We start from the raw sequence: 23,250 nt of genomic DNA, 5'->3' as shown, positions 1-23,250 counted from the left end.
TATACATCTCGTTAGGCAAGGGACATAGGTTCCAAAACATGGTGAAATAAGAAAGATTGAAAAGGGATATTTGTATCAGTGCTATGGATTTTTGGTGAAACCTGTAAATGCACATTCTGTGTCCTTTGTATCACTCTAGTTTAAAAATAGAGTTTTTTATAGTTCTAATCCATTTTTGGATTTATACACAGATAAAAAATGATAAACTGCTGGCCTATGATCTCATTTCCATGCTGAAAACAACTCAATTGTTGGGGAAAAGGTTCCTTACCACTCAGACAGTAAGAAAATTTTGCAGATTGGATTCTGGGAGTTAAGCTGTGGGACACAGTTTTTGTGACACACTCTGAAACCAGATTCTTAGTCACAGGTCAGTGGGTGGGTTTATGCAAATTCTGGCCTCTGGGACTAGAGCTAGGGTGGGGGGGCACACCCCCACAACGTTTGTGGCAGATGCACCACCTCTATAATCAACCTTTTCTACCTCATTCCATAACACCACACACACAGCAGCCTTTTACCTCTCAGAACCAAAACCTACCCTGAAAAAGATCCAATGGTATGAGCTTAAGGCAAACTACTGCACCACTAGCAACAACTCCAAGAGAATAAAAAATGCCTCTGTCTTTACACACCAGGGCAGAAACCAACTACAACGAACACGGACCAGCAAAAAACAAACAAATATCCATACCTCCCTCCCCAAGCCTTGGTCATTTGGAACCCAGACCCCTTAATGATGAGGACTTTTCAGGCAAGGGTGAAGCTCTCAGGCCTCAAATGCCAGGTACAGTTACTCTCTCCTTGATCCAAAACGAACAGCAAAATACACTGCATTACTCCTGCCCCCATAACAAAGAGACTGGGGATCCCACAGCAGCTGAAATGACCCTTTGGACAAGCACCCCCATCATGCAATCCGGGGTTGGTGGAACCATGCAAATGACAGCAGCCTCAAAAGGTCTTTACAACAGACCACCAACAGATGGCAGGGTAGAGTTCATAGTGACCCTGCTTAAACTAGATTGTGGCAAAGATTCAAAAACACTGAACATTCAAACTCACCAAATGAGGGTCAATCCATCCTCATCGTTGTAACCGCTCATTATATCCACACCTGAACTTAGCCCTCACATGGACAACATACCCTCCTAACTTAGTGTCTGTACGTTAACCTTTTACCCCCAGTCGGGGCTATTGCAGATTATGTATTCCTTATGCCACCCGATCTTAAACCGAACTTCGCACCCCCTGGGTAATCTGTACGTTGTTCCCTGATCGCCAAAAACTTCTGCGCCTAAACGCTGTACCGTACCCTTTTTTTTCTTTGAACGTCATCTTAATAAAATGTTGACATTTGTTCGAGATCCCGGCTCCTCTTCCTTTGCAAGGCGTGTGCGTTTGCTCCGGGTTTTAGTCTGCTAAGACAGTGAGGGGGGCCGATTGAGCCAGAGGCGCTTGCCTGCTGCAGACACGGATCCAAGGCTGAACCTCGTCCCCCACCAGCTGAAGGCTTAACTGAAAACAGTTTAAGAAGTGCTCCCGTCTCCGGCACTCAGCTACCCAGCTCCCAATGGGGTCCAAACCCCAAAGAGATCCCTTTTACCCTGTAGATGCTGTAAAATCCTGTGAACAGGGTAGCTGCCTAGCAGCCTGCGCATCCGCCTGCCAGCGTGAGAGCGCGTAAGGCACTAATCCGGATAGTGCCGGGTGGGTGGCAAGGCTGCGAAGAGCCAACAGAGTGGCACAGCAGAAGTATGCTGGGCCCATAACCCAGAGGTCGATGGATTGAAACCATCCTCTGCTATGTGTGTGCTTGTTTCTGGGCCTTCCAGCAAGGCAGTGACCAGCAGAGCGGCAAGAGGTGGCTGAGGCGGCCGCCTGCCAGGGAGCTCCCTGGCACCTCTGGCTGCCTGGGCTGAAGGTAAGAGGGAGGTCTGGGTGTGGCAAGGGCCTCCTGTCCCAGAATGAGGCTGCAGTGCTTCCTGCTCCCCTTTTCTCACCCACTCCGGTGGGCTGTGGGAGAACACGAGGGAGGCTCTCGGGGCACTAGGCAGTGCTGTGTGGCTGTCAGGGGAAAGAGCCGAGGCTACCAACTCGATCTGCCATTGACTTGCGTGGCTCTGCGCGCTGTCAGCCGGGGCGGGCCAGGCTGCGCACGCGACTCAGGCTTGGGTAGCATGGCTGCTCTTTCCTCACGAGGCATGAGGCAGGCCAAGAGCTTTGCACAGCCTACAGGGAAGTGGGAGGGAGGCATCTTTGAGCAGGCGTGTCTCATCCCCTTCTCCCTTGCCGCTTTGGCGGAGGCGGGAAGGCAGCAAAATGTTCCCAGCTGAAAGTTTTTCTGCTCGGCCTCGAGGATTAAGCCTGAGCCTCCGGCACCGCTGCTAGGAGATGGGTTTCTGAATGGCATCCAGCATGCTCTTTGGGCCACCATTCCTGAACATCCTCAGGAGCCTGGCCATCCTGGAACCGAACAGACAGCAGACGTGAGTCTGGGGTCAAGGCAGCCTCTCACTAACCAGCTTGTTTGGTCCCTACTCATCCCTGCCCCAGCCAGAGCAGTTCCTTCTCGTCCTACAGGGGTACAGGCAGTGCAAGCTACACACACTGGCAGGAGTTCAATGTATGATCTTCTCCCCCTCAACCTTCCCCCTCATCATCCCTGGGGCTGCAAGAACAGGGGAGTCTCGTCCTTTTCGAGCACTGGGATCAGTCATAAAGACCATTAGTCACTTTGGACAAGCAGCTCCCTCCTGCCAGCCCAGGACACACTCACACCTCCCCCCACACCCCAACCCAGGCTAGAGAAGGAACAGAACCCAGGAGTCGGGACTTCTCCTGGGAAGCCATTTCCCACCTCAAAGTCGCTAGGCATAGCAAGGCCAGGGCCCCCTTATTTCCCATTAATTTCCATGCTCAGCAGCTCACCGGGTCTGGCCCAGCTCAGAGACTCTCAGCCTGGAGAACATTCTCCCACAAGGGAAGGGCTGGGTGCCCCATTGCTGGGAACTTGCCAAACACACTGGAGATGGCTGTGGAGAAGCCCCTCCCCGGTCTGAGAGTGAGGGGCTCCTGGAGGCTGTTTGCAAATCCAATCTCCTCTGGGAGAGATTCTCTCCCCCTTTCTGCCTCTCCCCAGACAGACAGGGGATGCCAACGAGGAACCCTAATGCCACTCACTTGCTCTGGTGACAGAGCGATGAATGGAGGATATTCAATGTCATCCCTCGCCGTTCTCCTCACTCTCCAAGCCCAAGGCAGGCTGGAGAGGGGGGTGGTGACCAGAGGAGTTACCCTGCCCAGCCAGCAGGCAGGGTGATGACACTGGGCGATTAGCTGGCTAGGAAAACAAGAGTCTGTCTTATTGCCAGGGAAAGGAGAACCTTGGCCAGCAGCACGGGGTGCAGAACATCACCCTAGTGCGGGGGTGACAGCACCTCCGGGATCCTGAAATCCCAGCACTTTACACACCTTCCTGCAGCCTCCCAATCCCCCTGTGCTGTCTGGACTGTGCCTCCAACCCTACTGATGAGAAACAGGCCAGGGGAAGGGAAGTTACTGGCTCAGGGTCACATCAAGTGTCAGAAGTACGGATGGGACCCAGCAGTCCTCCTTTCCAGGCCCCTTCACTAACCACTGCTGCACACTCCCTCCCACAGCAGGAAATTACAAGAAGGCCCTCATGGCCGCTCCCTCTGCCTTTGAAAGGGAGTGTGCTCCGCTGGAGTGACTGGACCAGGGGATTGGGAGTCAGGACTCCTGAGTTCCATTGACGGGATTTAATACTTTCCTGCTATTGGAAATTGCTGGGAGAATCCCCCAGCCAAAGCTGCTCTGACAGTGCTAAGCAGCATCTGACCATTCAAGAGCAGAGTGCACTGCCCAGAAAGAGGAATATTTGGCTCTGGGGTTTCACTTCATCCAAGTCTAGAGAGAGGGGCCCAGCCATGGAGTTTGGCTCAAGAAGATCAATTCTCCAATTTGTTAAAGGTGTTTTGAATTCCAGTCCTGTGCTCCAAAGTGCTTGGTGTCATTTGCAAATTTTAGACGCATGCTCTCCACTCCATTTTCCAAATCAGTAATGAAAATATTGAATAGTACCGGACCTCAGACTGATCCCTGCTGGACCCATTAGGTACACCATCTCCGTTAAACAGCCAAACATAGAGAAGGGCTCTTGGAGTCTGGGCTTTCAACCAGCTCTGCACCCACATCACACTGAATGCGTCTAGACCACATTTCCCTCATTTGCTTGTGAGACTGTCCTACGGGACTGTGTCAAAAGCCTTAGTAACACTGAGCTAGATCCCATCTACTGTTTATCCACCTCCACTAGGCCCGGAACTCTGCCGAAGAAGGAAAGAGGATTGGTTTGGAATGATTTGTTCTTGACAAATCCATGTTCACTTGTCCTAAGAACCAAAGTATCCTGTAGGTGCTGCTGACAAACTGATTGTTTAAGAATGTATTCCAGTATCTCTCCAGCTGTGGAAGTGAGGCTAGCTAGTCTGTAAGTCCCATGGATCTCTTTGTTCCCCTTTTAAAGATAGGTCCTGTCTTGTTCATGGATGGGAAGACATTCTTTTTCAGGGATCTCAGATGAGAACTGGGGCACAACACCTGGTTTTTTAAGGCCACAAAAGCAGAGGCAGGAACCTCTTTTCTCCTGCTGGCAAAGAACCCCAGGTATCTAAAAGAAAGGGACTCACATCCATGAATGGGCTTTAAAAAAGGCAGTGGTTAAAAAGTTTGGCCCCGACCATTTCTTCTTTCCACAGACTAGACATTTTAGCAAACTTTAAAATTCCTTGGTGCTAAACACCATGAAACTCCCCTTTCTTCTTCACAGAGGGTTTAAACGCCCCTTATCTCACTCAGGCTCACGACTGCCCAGAGTTTGAGAATTGTCCCTGTTCTCATTGGACAGATGAGGAGGAGTCTGAGGTACAGAGAAGGGAAGTGACCTAACCAAGGGCCTACACAGCAAGGCGGTGGCAGAGCCAGAAAGAGAAGCCACCAGTCCTGACTCTTGTTCTAACAAACAGCACCCCCCCCCCCCGAGGCAGGGATAGAGCCCAGGAATCGAGATGGTGGGAAAATTTCATTGAAACCATTTCCGTCAGAAAATCTCCTTCAGACTAAACCAGTTTGTTTCTCAAAATCAAAACAAGTGGGATGAAAGTTCTTTGCAAAAATAATTTGTTGCAAAACAAAAGCATCTCCTGTTTGTCAGAGTGTGTTAAATTGTCTCATCGCACACAAAGGGGAGACATTTAGATCTCAAATATTAGATAAGATGCTTCAGTCTGAGCTAAGTAGTTGCTGCTCTTAATTTCAAAATAAAAAAATAGAAATAAAAAAGACTATTTCAGCTATTCTTTTATGTCATAATCTGCTCTGAGTAAACGTGATAGGACACCTCATATTACGCAGTACTCCTAGTGACAATCTCCAATGGATCCTCATCCTCTACCCACTGTGAGTTAGGTAGGGGGGATCATTATTATCCCTACTTGAATGATGGAGAAGCTAAGGCTGAGAAAGTAGAATTGACTTGTCTTAGGTCACACAGCCAGTCAGTGGCAGAGTTGGGAGTAGGACCCAAGAGCCCTGATTTTCATAACAACCATCAGATCTTGAATTTCATACATGGAATGACCTGAATAAAGTGCTCTCACGTGAGCTCCAGATCAACAACAGTGCACAGTAATTATTCAGCAAGTATTTGAGAAGAACTGCTATGTTAGAGACAGTCATGAACTGCTCAGAGACAATTAATGCAGAGAAGCAGCAAAATTAATCAAACATAAAAGAGAACCGCAAGGACCTGAGTCTTCTCCCTATCAATAACCCCCTGCTCAGCCAATCAGGGTAGAGACTGAGGAAGGGAGGCTGAGGGTTCTCACCTAAAGGATGGCCCTGGTCACCAGTGGGGATCACTGCCCGAGCACTATTTTAGCCCCACATTTTTGGGTGGACCTCCCACAGTGGGAGCTGCTGAGCACTCCCCCGCAACACACAAACACACACACACACACACACCCCTACCTCTCCTGGTGTTGGGAGGGGAACAGGAGAAAGGACAAAAGAAGCAAGAAACGAAGAGAAAGGAGGGATGGATGGAGGAAAAGGTGAAACAAAAAGGACAAACCCTAATGTCCCCAGTGATTCTAAGGGACAAAATCTCAGGTTCAGAATAAAATTCTGCCTCCTTAAGCTCGTGTTTTCCATGCCTAGAATTCAACTGTCACCAGATGGATCAGACTGAACAGGTTTCAAACCTCAAGGAGGCTCTTACCTTCTAAACAGAGACGACTGTTTTCTAGTAAAATCAGGAAAAGGGAAGGAGAAAACTCAAAAGAGGTTCCTCCTGGCGCTCATGTACCTGAACCCGAATACTCTCTCAGTCCTCAAAGAGACCTGAAGAAGGAGACTTGCTGAAATAAAGCCACAGGGGTCTCTGAGGTTTCCCTGGCCCCTTGCTCCTGTCCTGCCTGGCTGATGTCAGCATCTCTCTGTGAGGTCACCACCTCCACACCACCTTTGACCAATAATCTGAGGTCCTGCAAAGGCCTTTGTGATGTCACTGCTACACCTCTCCCTTGCTGTGCTAATGTCCTGCCCGTGGCCAGGCACTTTGGAGGTTTGAGCTACTCCCTGTGGATAACACCACTCAAGGAGCATTCATTCTAGACAACAAGCCAGCTAGATAGTAAAACATCAGATGCTGCTCCCAATGCTACACTCAGTTTTTCAGAAATTAGTCAACTTTATGGCCAGAAGAGACCATTGGAGCATCTAATCTTACTCCCTGCATATCGCAGGTCTCCCATATGACACACTATCTACTTTTGGGACAAACACATTCCAGAAAGGCATCTAGTCTTCGTTAAATGACATCAGGAGATGGCAAATCCATCACTTTCCTTGGTAGCTTGTTCCTGTAGTGAATCATCCTGGCTGTTGAATATTCGTGTCTTATTTGTAATATGAATCCTTGGTCTGGCTCCCAGCCCCTCTCCAAGAGTTGCAGCTGTCTGGAAGTACGGCCTTCCATGACTTCCTCATTCACACCTCATTCATTCAGCAGGGCAACTGATTACCCAGTGGGGGGAAGATCTTATTCTACTTCTAGCAAAAAGACATTTTTTTTACCTTAATTATACTACCTTAGGGGCTTGCTATAACATACTACAAAGGTTCAATACAAAGTGATATACAAGTTATACAAAAATGCATAATGCAGAGATTTACCTACAACTGCATTGATTGACCGCAGTGTGCAGTAATACAGGGATCCCTGGGTGTTTGAATGAGGCTTTATACTTCGGGGAGGTGAGTCAGGGTGAGCGGCAAGTCGGAGGCGGGCAGGTGGGGAAAGAGGCGAGCAGTGAGGCAGCAGGGATTCTAGGGGCAGGCACAGGGGTTTCTGGCAGGGGAGGAAGGAGGTGAAAAGAGGTGAGTGGTGGGTGGGGGACTGACTAGGAGGGATGCAGCAAGCCAGCGGGGGGTTAGGGGTTGAAGAGGGGTGTGATGGTGGGGCCGAGCGAGGAGGTGTGTCCTATTTTACCTCTGTGATCTGGTCACCCTATGCTCGCTGTTTCTTTCCCCCTCTACAGACTTCCACATACCATCAGTGCCTTGCTAGTGGGCCATGCACCACAAGAGATCTCTTCTCTTTGTGTGTGACTGTGAGTGTTTCCCTTATGCGTGAATTTATTCAACAAAATCTTGAGCTTCGTAATGGCTACGAGTGAAAAGAAAAAGACAATCAGAGCACAGCGTTTTCAACACTGAATGGACGAAGAAATACGTACATACTGAGAATGATACAGTTACTAAAATAAGCTTTCAAATGTCTAAGGAAATTGCTGCTGCTGGGAAATGCTTCACAGAAGGTGAGTTTTTAAAAAAAGTGTATCTTGATTGCTGTATCTGAGTTATGTACAGAAAAGAGGGGAATATTTGAGAATGACAGTCTGTCATGCATGACTGTACAGAGAAGAATAGCTAACATTTCTACCAATCTAAGTGATCAGTTAAAGCAGAGAATCAGCGAATTCTGCTTTTACTCCCTAGCTGTGGATGAAAGCACCAATTTAAAAGACACCGCCCAACTTCTTATTTTTATTAGAGGTATTGATAATAACTTTGAAATTACTGAAGAACTTGCTGGCATGTGCTCCATGACAGGTCGCACAACTGGAAAAGAAATCTCTAGTGAAGTGATAAAGTCCATGAATGATAAGTTGGGATTAGATTTCATAAGCTTGGTGGCCATTTGTACTGAGGGTGCTCGAGCTATGTGCGGAAAAAATGTTGGTGCAGTTGATATTCTTGAAGAATTTATTGGGAGAGAAATAACCAAACATCATTGCATTTACATCAACAGGTATTGTGTAGCAAAGTCTTAAAATCTGAGCAAGTAATGTCAGTGGTAGTTTCCATGTTAAACTGCATCCGTTCTAGAGGACTAAAAACATAGGACATGTAGAGCCTTTCTTGAAGGGGTAGACACTGAGTGCAGCGACTTGATCTATCATACAGAAGTGAGGTGGCTGAGTCTAGGAAAAGTGCTCCACCGTTTCATTGCTTTGAAAGAGGAGGTAGCAAAATTCCTAGAAAATGAGCCAGTACAATTCCCAGAGCTTGAAAATGAGTCCTGGAATCAAGATCTCTTTTTCTTTTGTGACATTACAGCACACTTGAATGATCTCAACATCCATCTTCAAGGAAAAAATCAACTTATATTTCAAATGCGTGCTGCAGTGAAAGCTTTCAAAATGAAATTGAAACTTTTCAGAAGTCAACTGTCAAAAGGTGAAATGTGTTACTTGTGTACAGTGTACCCCTCAGCACAAACCTGCCGAATTAGGAGAAAAATATGCAAAGCACATTAAACTTTTGATCGAAGAATTTGACAGAAGACTTACTTTGTCTAAAGAAGACATCCAGTTGAAGATGATTGAAGATCCCTTTTCTGTGGATCCAGAGGAAGTGCCACTAGATTTGCAGTTGGAGGTTACTGTATTTAAATGTTCGGCAGTTTATTGAAATAAGCACAGAGAAAGCAGCCTGCGAGACTTCTACAAAAGTCTGGACAATAAAAAATACAAGAATCTTATTGAAGTTGCACTGAAAACATTCAGCATTTTTGGAAGTGCTTACCTATGTGAACATTTTCCATCATGAACATGAATAAAAACAAGCCACGTTCTTCTCTGACTGAAGACCATTTGGAAAAGATTACGAAAATATCCACTTCAAATATGACCCCCGAATACGACAAGCTTGTTGCTGAAAAGAGATGTACTATCTCTCATTAAATTTGCAAGGTAATTATGAAAAGCACAAATGTTTTCTTTCAAGGAAACACATGTTTTTCATTTTTACATAATTCATAAAAAAATTAAAATAATTTTAAAAATTGTTTGTTTTAATTGTTCTTAATAAAGTATCACACACACACACCCAACCTTCCTTTTCAGCCTACAGCTGTTTCAGCAGGTTGGCGCTAGGGAAGGAGGGTTTGTTTCCGTGGGGCTGGGTAGTGCTTGGGGGGGGAGTGTTTCCGCGGGGCTGAGAGGCATTGGGCAGCGTGTTTCCGCGAGGCTGGGCGGTTTCAGCCATCAACTGTTTTCTTTGGAGCAATGTGGACCTTGCCGCTTTATGAGTTGTGCAGGACTGATACGTAGGGCGTTTCTCTTGTGTGGATTCTCTGATGTCTGATAAGGTCTGAGTGCTGACTGAAGCTTTTCCCGCACTCAGGGAATGGGTAGGGTGTCTCACCTGTGTGGATTTCCCAATGTCTGATAAGGTTTAAGCACCTATTGAACCTTTTCCCACACTCAGTGCATGTGTAAGGTGTCTCTTCTGTGTGGTTTTTCTGATGTTTAATAAGGCTTGAGCTCTGATTGAAGCATCTCCCAAACTCAGAGCATCCATCAGGTTTCTCACCAGTGTGCATTCGCTGATGTCTGATAAGGCTTGAGGTCTGATTGAAGCGTTTCCCACACACAGAGCACATGCAGGGTTCTCTCCAGTGTGGATTCACCTATGTCTGATAACGGATGAGTGCAGACTAAAGCTTTTCCTGCACTCATGGCACCCATAAGGTTTCTCACTCATGTGGATTCTCTTATGTCTGATAAGGTTTGAGCGCTGACTGAGGTGTTCCCCACACTCATGGCATGTGTAGTGTGTCTCTTCCAAGTTGATTCTCTTGCGTGTAAGAATGTCTGAGTGGCTACTGAAGTTTTCCTCTGGCCTGTGCTGACTCTCACAGTCTTTTGCTTTTTCTGGGAGTGCACAACTCCTGGAAACATTCCCTTTGGATCTTCCTGATAACATCCCATGGGGTAATACTTGCTCAGTAGCTTCCTGCTGGGGTTTCTCCTCATTCTCACTCACCATCCCAACCCCTGATGGGAGACAGAGAGAATCCAGACACAGGTCGCTCCCTGCACTGGACAGAAAGGAAATCTAAGAGTGGGGAATGGGGAAAGGGATGAACAAACCAAAATATGTGCGGGAGAGATCAAACCTATCAGGAGCTGATTATCCCCAAACCTTTCCCCAGAGAAGAAGGGATCAGTTCTGGGTCCTCATTGCACCAGAATTCTCAGGGGAAAGCGAGATTGGGGAGGGACCTGCTGCCAGTTGTTAGTCAGGGTAGAGGGGAGCCATGAGTGACATCTGCCTAATGATTCCACATCTGCAGGGAACAATCTTGAACTTGGAGAGCTCACAAGGTCTTTGTAGGGCATCCCAAATGTTTTCTGTATTCATGGACAGCTTTTGACTTGGCTTAACCAATTCCTCACCTTTGCAGGCAGCTCTCAGGAGCACTTTTTCTCAGAGCCCTGGAGGTCCAGAACCCATGGCTCTTCCCCTCGTTCCAGCTGCGAGATCACATCAGGATTGGAAACTGAAAACCCTACTCCAGGCGAAGAAAACAAGGGAGGTCAGTGGAATCTCTGGGATACTTGTCACAAGAACAGTCCATGGTTTTAACTCCAGTTCATTCATCAAAAAGACACATGTCCAAAAGTTATACCAGTATATGGGGGATAAGGCAAAAAAGGGAGGGGGCAAGGAAACCTGTCAAAACTTTTATTATGAATAAAGGTATAAAGTTATTACAACTCAGGTTCTTCAGAGACCCCACAGCTTCTAACAACCCAGGGGACAGGACTCCTTATCCAGCAAGACCACCGTCTCATAGCTCTCCTGCATGACATCCCTGTAGAGGGCTCTCTGAGTGGGGTCCAGCAGAGCCCCCTCTTCCCTGGTGAAATACACAGCCACCTCTTCGAAAGTCACCGGCCCCTGAAAGAGAAAGAGTCCAACAAACAGTACCTGCTGCCCCACTCACAACCCCACTAGTCACAGAACAGCAGCACCAGGTAAATGGAAGCTCCGGGAGGCACATGTTAACAGAGTCCCATCCCACCTTGCCTAGAGCATCCAGGAGGCATCAGAGGGTAGAAAAAGAAAAATCTTTGTGTCTCCCAGCTGACAGACAGAGGCAAGGTCTTTACATTTATTGCATACCCACTAGCCAGAGCTTGATATAAGAGATGGGGCTGTGTTTGAACCCTGCTGGTAGCTCCCTGGTAAGAATCCCAACACTCTCCAAATAAAATATATGGAAGAAAGGGGACGTCACTTGTAAAGATTATAAGTTAGAAGGTCAGAATTGTAGAAGGTTGGTAAGGGAAGCTATCAGAAATCAATGATCAACCAATGAAAAGAAGAAGGAATTTCTGAAAAGTATATTAAGTACAAAATTAATCCTAACAATGGTAATGGTAAATTATTAGACGGAAAAGGCAAAATTATCAAAAATAATCCAGAAGAGGTAAAAGTGTTCAATAAATATTTCTCTCCTAAATCAGTGGGTCCACATAACTAGAGTTTTGAAAGACCTGATGGAGAAGCGTGGTGGACTGTTAATGTTGATTTTAATTAGGACTTGGAACACTGGGGAAATTCCATAAGACTGGAATAAAACTAATGCTGCGCCAATATTTAAAAACTATAAAAGAAATGACACAGCTAATTACAAGAGTGTCAGTCTGAAATCAATAGTGGGCAAGAGAATGGAGCAGCAGATACTGGATTTCATTAATAAAGAACTAAAGGCGGGTAATATAATTAGTACTCATTAAGAAGGTTTAGACACAATACAGCCTATCAACCTAACTGGATATTCTTATTGGATGAGATCAAAAGTTGGGTTGCAGCTAATAGTACTGATATAATATACCTAGACTTCTGTAAGGGATATGGGTTGGTTCAGCAAAATATTTTGACTAGAAAGATACAAAATACACACGGCATACATTAAATAGCTTAAAAACTGGGATTTTAAATAGGAAACCATGGTTGAGTGGATTTCTTTCTAGCAGGTTCCCGCAAGGATTGGTTCCTGGTCCTGTGCTATTTAACATTCTTATCAATGACCTAGAAGAAAACATAAAATCATCACTGATAAAAGTTTGCACTTGCCACAAAGATTGGGGGTGGTGGTAACTAATGAAGTGTCAGTAGATTCAGGTTCCGGCAGTGGGAGTCTGGGAAGTTTTTCCAGTCCTGGCTGGAGGGTTATTTCCTGTTCCACAAAGAGTAGAAGTTCCATTTCCAACACCTGTGCTTTGAAATTAGGACCTACCTGACACTACACCCCATATTCAGCATTGTGGTAGGATTATAATATGATTAGGACATAATTATGAGGCATTTTGTACAAGATGAGTCATGTGCAGTGTCACTGGAAAAGTTATGATTTGCTGAATATGATTATCCTACCTGTGTGCATGGATCATGTTTGTATCTGAAGAACTGAATATTGACTCGGTATCTGTCTTTCAAATGTGCTTATTCTGGGTAACACCCACAACTAGCCTTTCAGGTATAACAATGAAGAAGCCAGACCGTGCTGACGACTCATCAACAAAGACAATGAACCATGGAATAGCTCAGCCTTCCTGTGAATGTTTCAGCCAGCCTATGAGTCAAGGCTACTATAACTCAGCAGGGCATGCTAGGGCATGTGACCAGACCACATGACAATGAACTTCATTTTGGTACCTGTATTTTTCCACAAACTGGACTGGAAACTTAGTTTAGAACAAATGGTTTCTGCTATATGGAAAAGCTACATAAGGTGGGGTGTGTCATTATCTCTTGGCCTCATTCCCCACACAAGAGAACTCCTGGAAGCACCTGAGGAACAAAGACTGAACTGGGGGAAGTATTGGTCCCAGGGTAAAGGAATTTCCAGCTTGTGTATGGAAACTTGGTGGACTGCTCCTATCATCAGTCAGGGTGAGAAATTGCTAATTAAAATTCTATCCATATAGTATGTTAGGTTTGATGTGAGTTTTTGCTTATTTGCTAAGTAATTTGCTTTGATCTGTTTGCTATCGCTTATCGCTGGGAAATTGGCTGTTGTCTTCTATTTGTCCTTGAGTGGCTCAGGTAAAGAACTCAGGTAGCTTAGTTGGATGCATGGTGCCACTTGCTGTCCTGTTGGGTGATAACAAAACTAAATCTCCAGCAGTGTGAAAAGGGCCAGCCCAGCTTGAGGGTTAGAGGGCACAGCAGTTCCCAGAAGCCCCCCAGACTGCACCCCAGGGTGACAACCCATAGCACCCTCTATTACACAAGTCTCAGCAGGTTTGTCACATCCTGTCCCCTCTCTTTCTCCACTCTAGATATTTCCTGCCTCCCACTACCTCTAGCAGCTCCCACCCTCCTATGCCTTTCCTGCTCCTCTCCCTCCAAGCAGAACCCACCACCAGCTCCCTGATAATCCCTTACCTGAATCAGCTCCATTGCAGACATTTCCTTCCTCTTGGGATGATCGGATGATCTGGAGCAAAACGTGTACAATAATCTGTAGCCTGTCAGGGCGAGAAGGGCAATGTGAGAGAATTCAGACAGAGTTTCTGTCCATTCCACGTGTTGATTCCTCCCAGCATTTTCCCCTGGTAATGGACATTCTAGGTTCTCCCACACTGTGAAGCACAGAGTGACCTTATTCCAGTACAGGTCTAGCCCCCTCCCACCAGGGTGTAACCACTGAGACATGGTGAAATCCTCTGCCACTGGGAGTCTCTCTGTTACACCTATCAAGTTTGCGGAGGATACCAAGCTGGGAGGGGTTGCAAGTGCTTTGGAGGATAGAATGGAAATTCAAAATGATCTGGATAAACTGGAGAAATGGTCTGAAGTAAATACGATGAAATTCAATAAGGACAAATCCAAAGTACTTCATTTAGGAAGGAACAATCAGTTGCACACGTACAAAATGGGAAATGACTGCCTAGGAAGGAATGCTGCGGAAAGGGATCTGGGGGTCATAGTGGATCACAAGCTAAATATGAGTCAACAGTGTTGCAGGAAAAGCAAGTATCATTTTGGGATGTTTTAACAGGAGTATTGTAAGGAAGACACAAGAAGTAATTCTTCCGCTCTATTCCGTGCTGATTAGGCCTCAACTGGGGAAGTGTGTCCAGTTCTGGGCACCACATTTCAGGAAAGATGTGGATAACTTGGAGAGAGTCCAGAGAAGAGCAACAAAAATGATGAAAGGCCTAGAAAACATGACCTATGAGGGAAGATTGAAAACATTGGGTTTGTTTAGTGTGGAGAAGAGAAGCCTGAGAGGGGACATGATCACCGTTTTCAAGTACATAAAAGGTTGTTACAAGGAGGAGGGAGAAAAATGGTTCTTCTTAACCTCTGAGGACAGGACAAGAAGCAATGGGCTTAAATTGCAACAAGGCAGGTTTAGGTTGGACATTAGGAAAAACTTCCTAAACGTCAGAGTGGTTAAGCACTGGAATAAATTGCTTAGGGAGGTTGTGGAATCTCCATCATTGGGGATTTTTAAGAGCAGGCTGGACAAACACCTGTCAGGGATGGTCTAGATAATACTTAGTCCTGCCTTGAGTGCAGGGGACTGGACTAGTGACCTCTCCAGGTCCCTTCCAGTTCTATCATTCTATAAACCAAAGGTCAAAGAAGAGCGGAATCAAAGGAGTCACTCTGGGAGATTCTCCCTGTCATTGTCCCCAAGCAGTTCTCTCAGGTTTACAAAGTTATTTGATGCTCCAGCCTTTATACGGTCTCTCATGGGCTGGGCCCAGGTTTAGCTTTTGACAAGCGTGAACCTGGGGGCTCTGAGCCTGGGTCTTCTTGCCTCAGCACATCTTGTTTCTTTCTGTGTCTCCCCAGTGAGTCCAAATGAGTAGATACTCCTTATAGAGACTGAGAACATAAGAATGGCCCACTGCATCAGACCAATGGTCCATCTAGCTCAGTGGTCAATGCCAGGTGCTTCAGAGGGAATGAACAGAACAGGGGATCGTCAAGTGATCCATCCCATCACCCATTCTCAGCCTCTGGCAAACAGAGACTAGGGACATTAGCAGATGAGGTGTCAGTTCTTGCAAAAGCCCTCATGTCTTAACTGAACATGAACAAAGGCATAGCTGGAATCAGTCTGGCTCACCTATGTTAGTATTGTTAAAACAGGTATTAGAATGCTAAGAATGTGTTTCGACTTTATTGAATGCTTGTGAGTTGCTGCCTGGGTTAATATCAGACTAGTTGTATTGTGAGTCTCTGTGGCTATGTAAATCACCAGACAGGAGAGAAACTTTACCGAGGTGAGGTGCTGATTGGCAACAGAATGCATTACACCCTGCCTGGCAGGAAAGGTCCATCAACACCAGATAGACTATTATGGGATGTTAAAGAAGACAAAAGATTGTTGTTGTGCTCTTGACTTCCTATTAGCTGAGTTTTCAGTTCAGAGCACATGGCAGGAAGGGGATTAAAAAAAACCCCATACAGAAGGAACTGATTATCTGTATGCTGCTTGGACTCTGGGGGGCAACATTCCTAGGCATAACGAAGAGATCCCCAGCTGCTTACTCTAGGTTTGTCCTAAGGAAGATATAGAGATTGCATATTATAGAAGCTTCTATTATCTTTTGAAATTTAAGACTGGAAGTTGTCTGCATCTATAGGATCACCCGCTTTAACTTTGTAAACAACTCTCATTTCCTTTTAAATAAGTCTTAATACAGGTTATGACAGGACTGGCTACAAGTATTGTCTTTGTTGTGAGTCTAAGATTCAATTGACCTAAGTAAGTGACTGGTTATTTGGGACAAGGTCAGGCTTGAGAAAACCCTGGCTGGGATGATTTAGTTGAGGATTGGTCCTGCTTTGAGCAAGGGGGTGGACTAGATACCTCCTGAGGTTTCTTCCAATCCTGATATTCTATGATTCTATGACTGGCAGTAAGCTGAACATTGTTGTGATTTGTGATTTAAGGCAGTGACTCTCAACCAGGGGTCTGGGGCCTCCTGGGGGGCCACTAGCAGGTTTCAGGGGGGCCAAGCGAGGCCAGCATTAGACTTGCTGAGGTCCAGGGCAGAAAGCGGAGCCCCACCACCTGGGCTGAAGCCAAAGCCTAAGCAATGTAGATTTGTGGGGCCCCTGTGGCATGGTACCCCAAGAGAGGAAGAAAGTGCCCTGAGGACTCAGCCAGAGGGTTGAGGCCTGACATATTACTGGCTTAGAGGTTCTCTGCCAGTCAGGAAGGGGTAGCAGCGAGGGAAGACTGACAACTGATGGTTGGAAGGGTGAAGAGGTTTGAGGTATGGTGGGGGAAGAAGTGTCTGGGACTGGATAACCTGGGGCTGGGCAGTCTCCATAGGGGACATTTTCTCCTCATGTGCCCTTTCCACACCCTCTTGAGAGTAGAGAATGACCTACCCTCTCCCCACCCCCAGGAGCAGCCGTGTTTCAGAACTCTTCCAAGTTGCACCCACTAACTCTCTTCCTATTTGGGGTTTAGCTTGGGGCAACAATTTCCCACCAAGATCAACTGAGTTGGCTGTTCTGGTGCCACAGGGTGGCTCAAAGACAGAACTTCAGCACTTCTTGGGCAGAAATTATTTTCTTCATGCAAAAAAAAGAAATTCTGCACTGGACGTGAATTCTGTGCGTACGCAGTGACCCAGAATTCCCACCTGAGTAACTCACATCCGGCACAAAGATAACCTGCTCATTCCCATCTCTTCTCCCTATGTGTTGAGTAATAGAGCTCCTGCTGTCATTAATGCACACAGGCTTTCACTCCCATCAGCGCTGGCAAGACCCTATGCAGTTACAGGACTGAACCCTTATTCTCCCATCACATGGGATAGTCTCAGCTGAGGGAGGGTGAGGGTGGGAGGAGGTACAAAGGGAAGAGAGTTGCTGTAGCCATGTTGGTCTCAGGACATCAAAGACAGATATTTCAATTGGTTTTAAAAGAAATGACCTCATCCACTTTGTCTTTCCAAGAGATCTGAAAGTGGCAGAAGGAGACAAACAGGAAGACAGAGCTCAGGACGCTAAATCAAACATTTTCAATCCCCTGGAAGAAACTACATTTCCCTTCTGCTCCTGGGTATGTTTGTATCCTATATGAGGGACCACCCCATTCCTCTCACAGCAGCAAGGAGAGACTGCAGCCAGTTCCAGATGGTCTTTCCCAATCCTGGGATGTTTGTTGTGACAGTTTGTGTGTGGTGGGTGCACAGGCTGGGTACAGCTGGACGGATATGCAGATTGGAAAGTCAGGGCAACTCCAGCACAGCTTGGGGGCTGTGGGCAGGGAGAGCAGTTCTGGAGCTGGGCTTCTGTCCTCTCTAGGTCCCATGGCATATGGCTCTGGCAGCAACAAGTGGGTCCATCACTGCAGGATAAGATTGGGGTAGTGTCTGAGATCAGGGTGAGAATTGGAGGGCGGTCCATGCTCAAGAATGGGGAATGGAATTCACCTCCCCACCCCTCTGCAGAGCCCAGCAACTAGGGATTTATCCAGCAAAGTGAATTTCACTCTGGATGACTTTGAGGCAGCCACGGAAAGTTCCTTGTGCTTTAGGTTCCACACTGGTCACAGGAGTTTACTAATTCTCCCTCCTCAGACTCCCGGGGGCAGCCAGGGATAATTCGTGGGTTATGGGAATTAGAAGATGAAAATTCACTAAGAACAATGATATGAGTGTGCTTATTATTAAATCCCCAGACCCCCACCAATCCCCATCCTCCTTCCCATGAGCTATAAATATCTAACGGACTCACTGTTACTGTGGGCATGTCTACACTGCAGTCAGACACCGGCGGCTGGCCGGTGCCCACTGACTTGGGTGCACACGGCTCAGGCTGTGAGGCTGTTTAACTGTGGTGTAGATGTTCCGGCTGGGGCTGAAGCCCAAGGTCTGGCACCCTCCCACCTCACAGGGTCCTACAGCCTGGCTCCTGCTCAAGCCCAGACATCTACACGGCAATTAACCAGCCCCTTCGCCTGAGCCCTGTGAGCCTGAGTAACCTGGCGTGGGCCAGCTGGGGATTTTTAATGGTAAGGTAGACATACTCTGTGAATCTGTGCAGCACCTATCACAATGGGGACCCTGATCTTTGTCAGTGTCTGCACAGAGTCCTGCACACAGGGGGCCTGATCTTAGTCGGGGTCTCTGCAACTCCTGGCATTACAGGATCTCTGATTTTGTTTGAGGTCCCTGCAGCGCCTGGCAAAATGTGGGACCAGGATCTCTGTTAGGGTCTGTGCAGTGCCCACTACTGTGGTAGGGCATAATCTGGTTGGGGTCAGTGCAGTGCCAGGCCCAAGGGGACACAGATCTCAATCAAGTACTCTGAACAATGGAAGCAGCAATCTGGGCCGCAGTCATGTGCTCTCCGGCACAAGGGGGGCAGTGATGTTGGTCCAGGTCTGTTTTACCTGACACTATGGAGGGCCTGATGTCTGTGGGGTCTCTACAGTGCCTAGCATAACAGGGGCGCAGATCTCACTTGGGGTCTCCACAGCACCTGTCACAACAGTGCGGTCTGACCTCTGTTGGGGTCTCTGCAGCGCCTGGCAGAACAGGGCCCAGATCTCACTCAGGGTCTCTGCAGCGCCAGGAACAACAAGATCCCTGATTCTGTTTGCTGTCTCTGCAGCACCTGGCACAATGGGAGCCTGATTTCACTTGGTGTTGATGCAGGGCCTGGCACAGAGGCCCGGAGCTCAGTCAGGGACGCTGTAGCACCCGGCACAAGAAGATCCCTGCTCTCTGCAGGGACCTGTGCAGTTCCTGGCACAACCAGTGCCCCAAACTTGTCAGGGTTTGTGCAATGCCTGGCACACTGGGGGACCTGATCTCAGGCCAGGCCTTTACAGCGCTCAGTATGATAAAAACCCTGATCTCAGTCAGACACCTGGGGAGAAAAGTGGGAAGATTTTCAAGAACTTGATATCAGTATTTCAGAACTAAGGAGAAAATGGGGCAGAAACTAAATATTTGCCAACATAAGAGAGAAGCACAAACATCTGGGGAGATTTTGTGTCACCATTTGACAGTTCGAGAGAGGAGGGGATTATACAGGGATATTCAACCAACAACAGAATGGGATGGATCTTCTAGTCTCACATTCGCATGGCCAGCAGAGCCCTGGGTGATATGGCTTTCACAGGGGACAGGAGTGGGGCTGGAGTCAGAAGGTCACTATTAGTGGGGAAGGGCTGGCAGTGGGGTCTGGGAATGTGACTAGCAGGTGGTGGGGGCAGAGGGAAAGATGGAGAAATAGTGGGACTGGGAAACCTGGGGCTGCGCCATCTCCATGGGGGAGGCTTGCTCCTCTCTTCCCATGCCCTGTTGCCAGCAGACAGTGTCCCCCCACCTGGCCCCCCGCCCAGCCCAGAGATGTCCCTGTCTCAGGGACCCCCAGCCTCTGCCCATTAACCCTCTGCCCAGTTCAGGCATCACTCAGGGGAACGATTTCCCACCTACACAAGAACTTCTCAGGGATTTCGGGGCGGGAGGAGTCACCCTCGATGTTGCTCTCTAGAGAGAAAACAGGCAGGACGGGAGAGGACAGGGGAACCCCACGAGGGGGGCAGCGGTAAATCCGAGGGGATCTCAGCCCCCCCCTTTCTCTCCTCGCTCCTTGAGGGTCACCGGCTCTTCCCGCCACGGCCATGTCCGGGCTGCACCGACACTTTCCACCCGCCTCATTCCCGGGTCTCCCCCCGGGACCCCACGCCTGGCCCCACGCAGGGACCCCAATGGGGCCGGTCCCCCCGCCACGGACACTGGGGCAGAGTCATCGCCCGGCCCCGCCCCCCGAGCTCGCTCCGGTACCTGGAGGCTGCAGCGCCCGTTTGTGCTCCAGCTCCGCCTGTTTGGCTGACGTCAATTCCGCTCCCGGAAGAGTCCGAAACTACATCTCCCAGCCTGCCCCAGGGGCGCGTCTGCCCTGTCCTGCCCAGCTAAGGGAGGGGTTCAGCAGCTGAAACTGCGCATGCTCCATGCGAACTCCGGTGGGGGAGGGAGAATAAAGCTCCAACTGCCGCCTCGGTGTGAGCTGTGAGTGAGAGACCCCGGGGGGGGGGGGGGGCGCGGGAAAGTGACTCGGCCCCGGGGAACCTGGGAGAAGCCTCGGAGCTACCTCGGCCCCAGGAGCTGCAGCAGGATCCGCCCGGGCCCCGCTGGGATGGGAGGGCGGAGCCTGGGGCCCGGGGGGGGGGGTCCCTGTGGGGGGGTTGTCGGGCGGGGAGGGGGGAAGCCGGAGTTGCGGGGGGATGGGAAGTTCGATGGGACCTGGGGCGGGGGGAGTTGAACTGTCTCTGGGCAGCCAGGAAATTCCCTCGGGGGGGGGCGGGCGGAAGTTGAACTGTCTCTGGGCAGCCAGGAAATTCCCCGGCAGGGGTGGGGAGGGGAGGAGAGGAGTTAATTAGATCCTGTTCCTGTTTGAGCCTCTCGCCCCCGATACAAATTCTCTCTGGTTCTGCACTTTTTCTCTCTCTGCATCTCACAATGGTGTAAAATCCAGGGAGATTCCGCCCTCCCCCTCCAATGATCCGCTCGCTCGATTCCTCTGTTTCCCCCTGGTCTCTCCATGGTTCTCAAATGTCCGTTTAAAATCTCTCCGAGGTGGGGGATTTTCCGTCCCATTTTATCTGCAGCGATTTGTTCTTGTGTAGGTGGGAAATTGTTGCGCTGGGTCATTCCCCAGAACATGGCTGCCCCTGGCGTGGGGATGGGATGAGATGCCCGTTCCCTTCCAGGGTAGGGAAGGGAGGGGCGGGGCACGTGTCCCCCATGGGGACTGCCCGGACTCCGCTTTCCAATCCCAGTTACTGCCCCCTAACTACCAACACAGATGTACCCAGCCACCAGTTTCCATTCACCGGCCCATCCCCCACTGCTGCCCCCTTCCCTCATCAAGGGACCTTCCAACTCCCCCATACCGCCCCTTTTGCCCTCTTAAAACAGCTCCTCAAAGGGCTCCCTGCTGCCCATGTGAACGGTGGAGGTGGCAGGAACCATCACTTTCTGTATATGTATTGGATAGTAATGTAATATAAAATCCAGTCCAACGGTCCCCCTTTTCCCTCTAGTTATTAAACAGCAATATAAAATCCCCTCAGATCTTGGTGGTGGTGGCCATAGAATCACAGGGTTCAAAGGGACCTCAGGAGGTATCTAGTCCAACCCTCTGCTCAAAGCAGGGCCGATCCCCAACTGAATCCTCCAACAGATTTTTACCACAGATCCCTAAAGGGCCCCCTCAAGGATTGAGCTCACAACCCCAGGTTTAGCAGGCCAATGCTCAAACCACTGAGCTATCCCTCCTCCCTCTCTCATGTTATCAATTGCATAGTTTCTGATACGTATTTTCTTCAAATCTCAAAGATTGATCAAAAATATTCTAAGCCCCACATTTTCTCTAATTCTCTATTTCTAATTGACTATGGCCTGAGATTTTTCTCTGTCTCTCTAATTATAAAATACTAAGAAAATCTCAAATGTACACCTTTTCTCAGATTCCTGAACATGGATATAAAATGTTGGCAAATGTTGCCTATTTTCTCTCTATTCAGTAATCAGATATTGACGTGAAACACTCAGATTTTACCTCTTCTCAACAACTGATATAAAATCCCTCTGATGTTTCACTTTTCTCTCTAAACGTATTTAATACCCATCAAATCCAGAGGCCTCCCCCTGTTTGCGGGATCAGTGGTTCCCAGCTGGTAACAGGAGAGTTGGCTGGACCCTTTTCTTTTCTCCAGCTGGTACGGGGTGAGGAGGTCACTGTGGGTGCAGCAGGGGTCTAGAAGTATCCCAAAGCCCATGACAAATGGTCTCTGTGAGGGGTTGCTTCCCGCAGTGCTAAGATGTAGCTAGTGACAGGGCCTGGACCTTTCTTGCACTGCAGGCCTTCCATTCTCCTGTTAAAGAAGCGCCCACCAGGGCTCCTTCTGCTTGTGTGACTGTCCAGCAGGGGGCAGTGATAACTTTCTATCCACTTAGCAGACACAGTGAGGTAACACTGTTGCTGGGGTAGAGGATGAGGTGTCTGTGTGGGGAGATTGCAGGTGAAGGGTCATTGTGGGTGGTTGCAGCCTCTGGGTGACTGGGCAGGGGGTACCCTAATCAAATTGGTGGGTTCTGGAGGTTCGGGGGAGGGGAGTTCTGATGTGCACAGCGCTGAGACTATGGGTCCTGGAGGTGGGTATCACTGGAGACTTGGTGCAGAACAGTGAGGGTGGGCATCTCTTGGGGAGGCGGGGCAGGGGGTTAGAGGGAGCCTGGTGCTGTGCCAGGGGCTCAGTCATGCCCAATGCACAGAACTGAGTGGGGTAGTCCCAGGCGCTAGGTCAGAATGCCAGGCAAGCAGAGCGAGGGGTCCCATTGTAAAGCATCAGGGGGTCCCAGGCAAACGGCATGGCAGATCCTGCTGGAGGACAGGTGGGGGTCCTAGGCAGGCAGTAGGGGGAATCCTGGGCAGGCAGTGAGGGACTGAATTCCCAATGAGGGGTCCCCTGAGGGGGGTGGTCCCTGGCTGTTGGGGGCTCTTGGTGGAGGGAACCCTTTCGGATTCCCAGCCTACCAGTGATGGTCTGGTGGGGGTTCTCTGGCCAGTGGGGTGCTGAGGGGTATCTAGAGTCCCTGTTCAGGGATTTTAGGGGTTGAGCCCCAGGGAATATTTGGTGAGACCCTGACAACGGGGTCTGGGCTCTGCGTACTGGGGGTGTCTGGGGGCCCCTGGATGGAGGCTCTGGGGTCTGCTACTAACCATGCTCCTTCTCTCTGATCAGCTTGTGCCAGAATCCTGGCTACAAGCACTGCCCAGCATTCCCCAGCCACGCCCAGTCATCATGATAACTTTCTA

At 48.7% G+C, this 23,250-nt stretch overlaps 2 protein-coding genes and 1 long non-coding RNA gene across 7 annotated transcripts in view; 2 read left to right on the top strand and 1 right to left on the bottom strand.

Annotated features, from left to right (window-relative positions):
• Nucleotides 1–23,250, top strand: part of LOC127033611 (zinc finger protein 420-like) — a 496,719-nt gene that overhangs the window by 451,913 nt on the left and 21,556 nt on the right. The gene's annotated exons all lie outside the window — the stretch shown is intronic.
• Nucleotides 1–23,250, top strand: part of LOC127033614 (zinc finger protein 883-like) — a 139,968-nt gene that overhangs the window by 98,705 nt on the left and 18,013 nt on the right. The gene's annotated exons all lie outside the window — the stretch shown is intronic.
• LOC127033695 (uncharacterized) lies at nt 8,332–13,861 on the bottom strand. The gene is made up of 2 exons (XR_007769183.1): nt 13,828–13,861; nt 8,332–11,331 (listed from the first exon to the last, which is right to left on the bottom strand). It is a non-coding gene; the product is annotated as an uncharacterized LOC127033695 (long non-coding RNA).

Source organism: Gopherus flavomarginatus, chromosome 13 (genome assembly GCF_025201925.1).
Source record: "Gopherus flavomarginatus isolate rGopFla2 chromosome 13, rGopFla2.mat.asm, whole genome shotgun sequence".
NCBI classification, from domain to species: Eukaryota; Metazoa; Chordata; order Testudines; family Testudinidae; genus Gopherus; species Gopherus flavomarginatus.
Note: the sequence above shows the minus strand (reverse complement) of the source record. Positions and strands in the feature narration are given on the sequence as shown.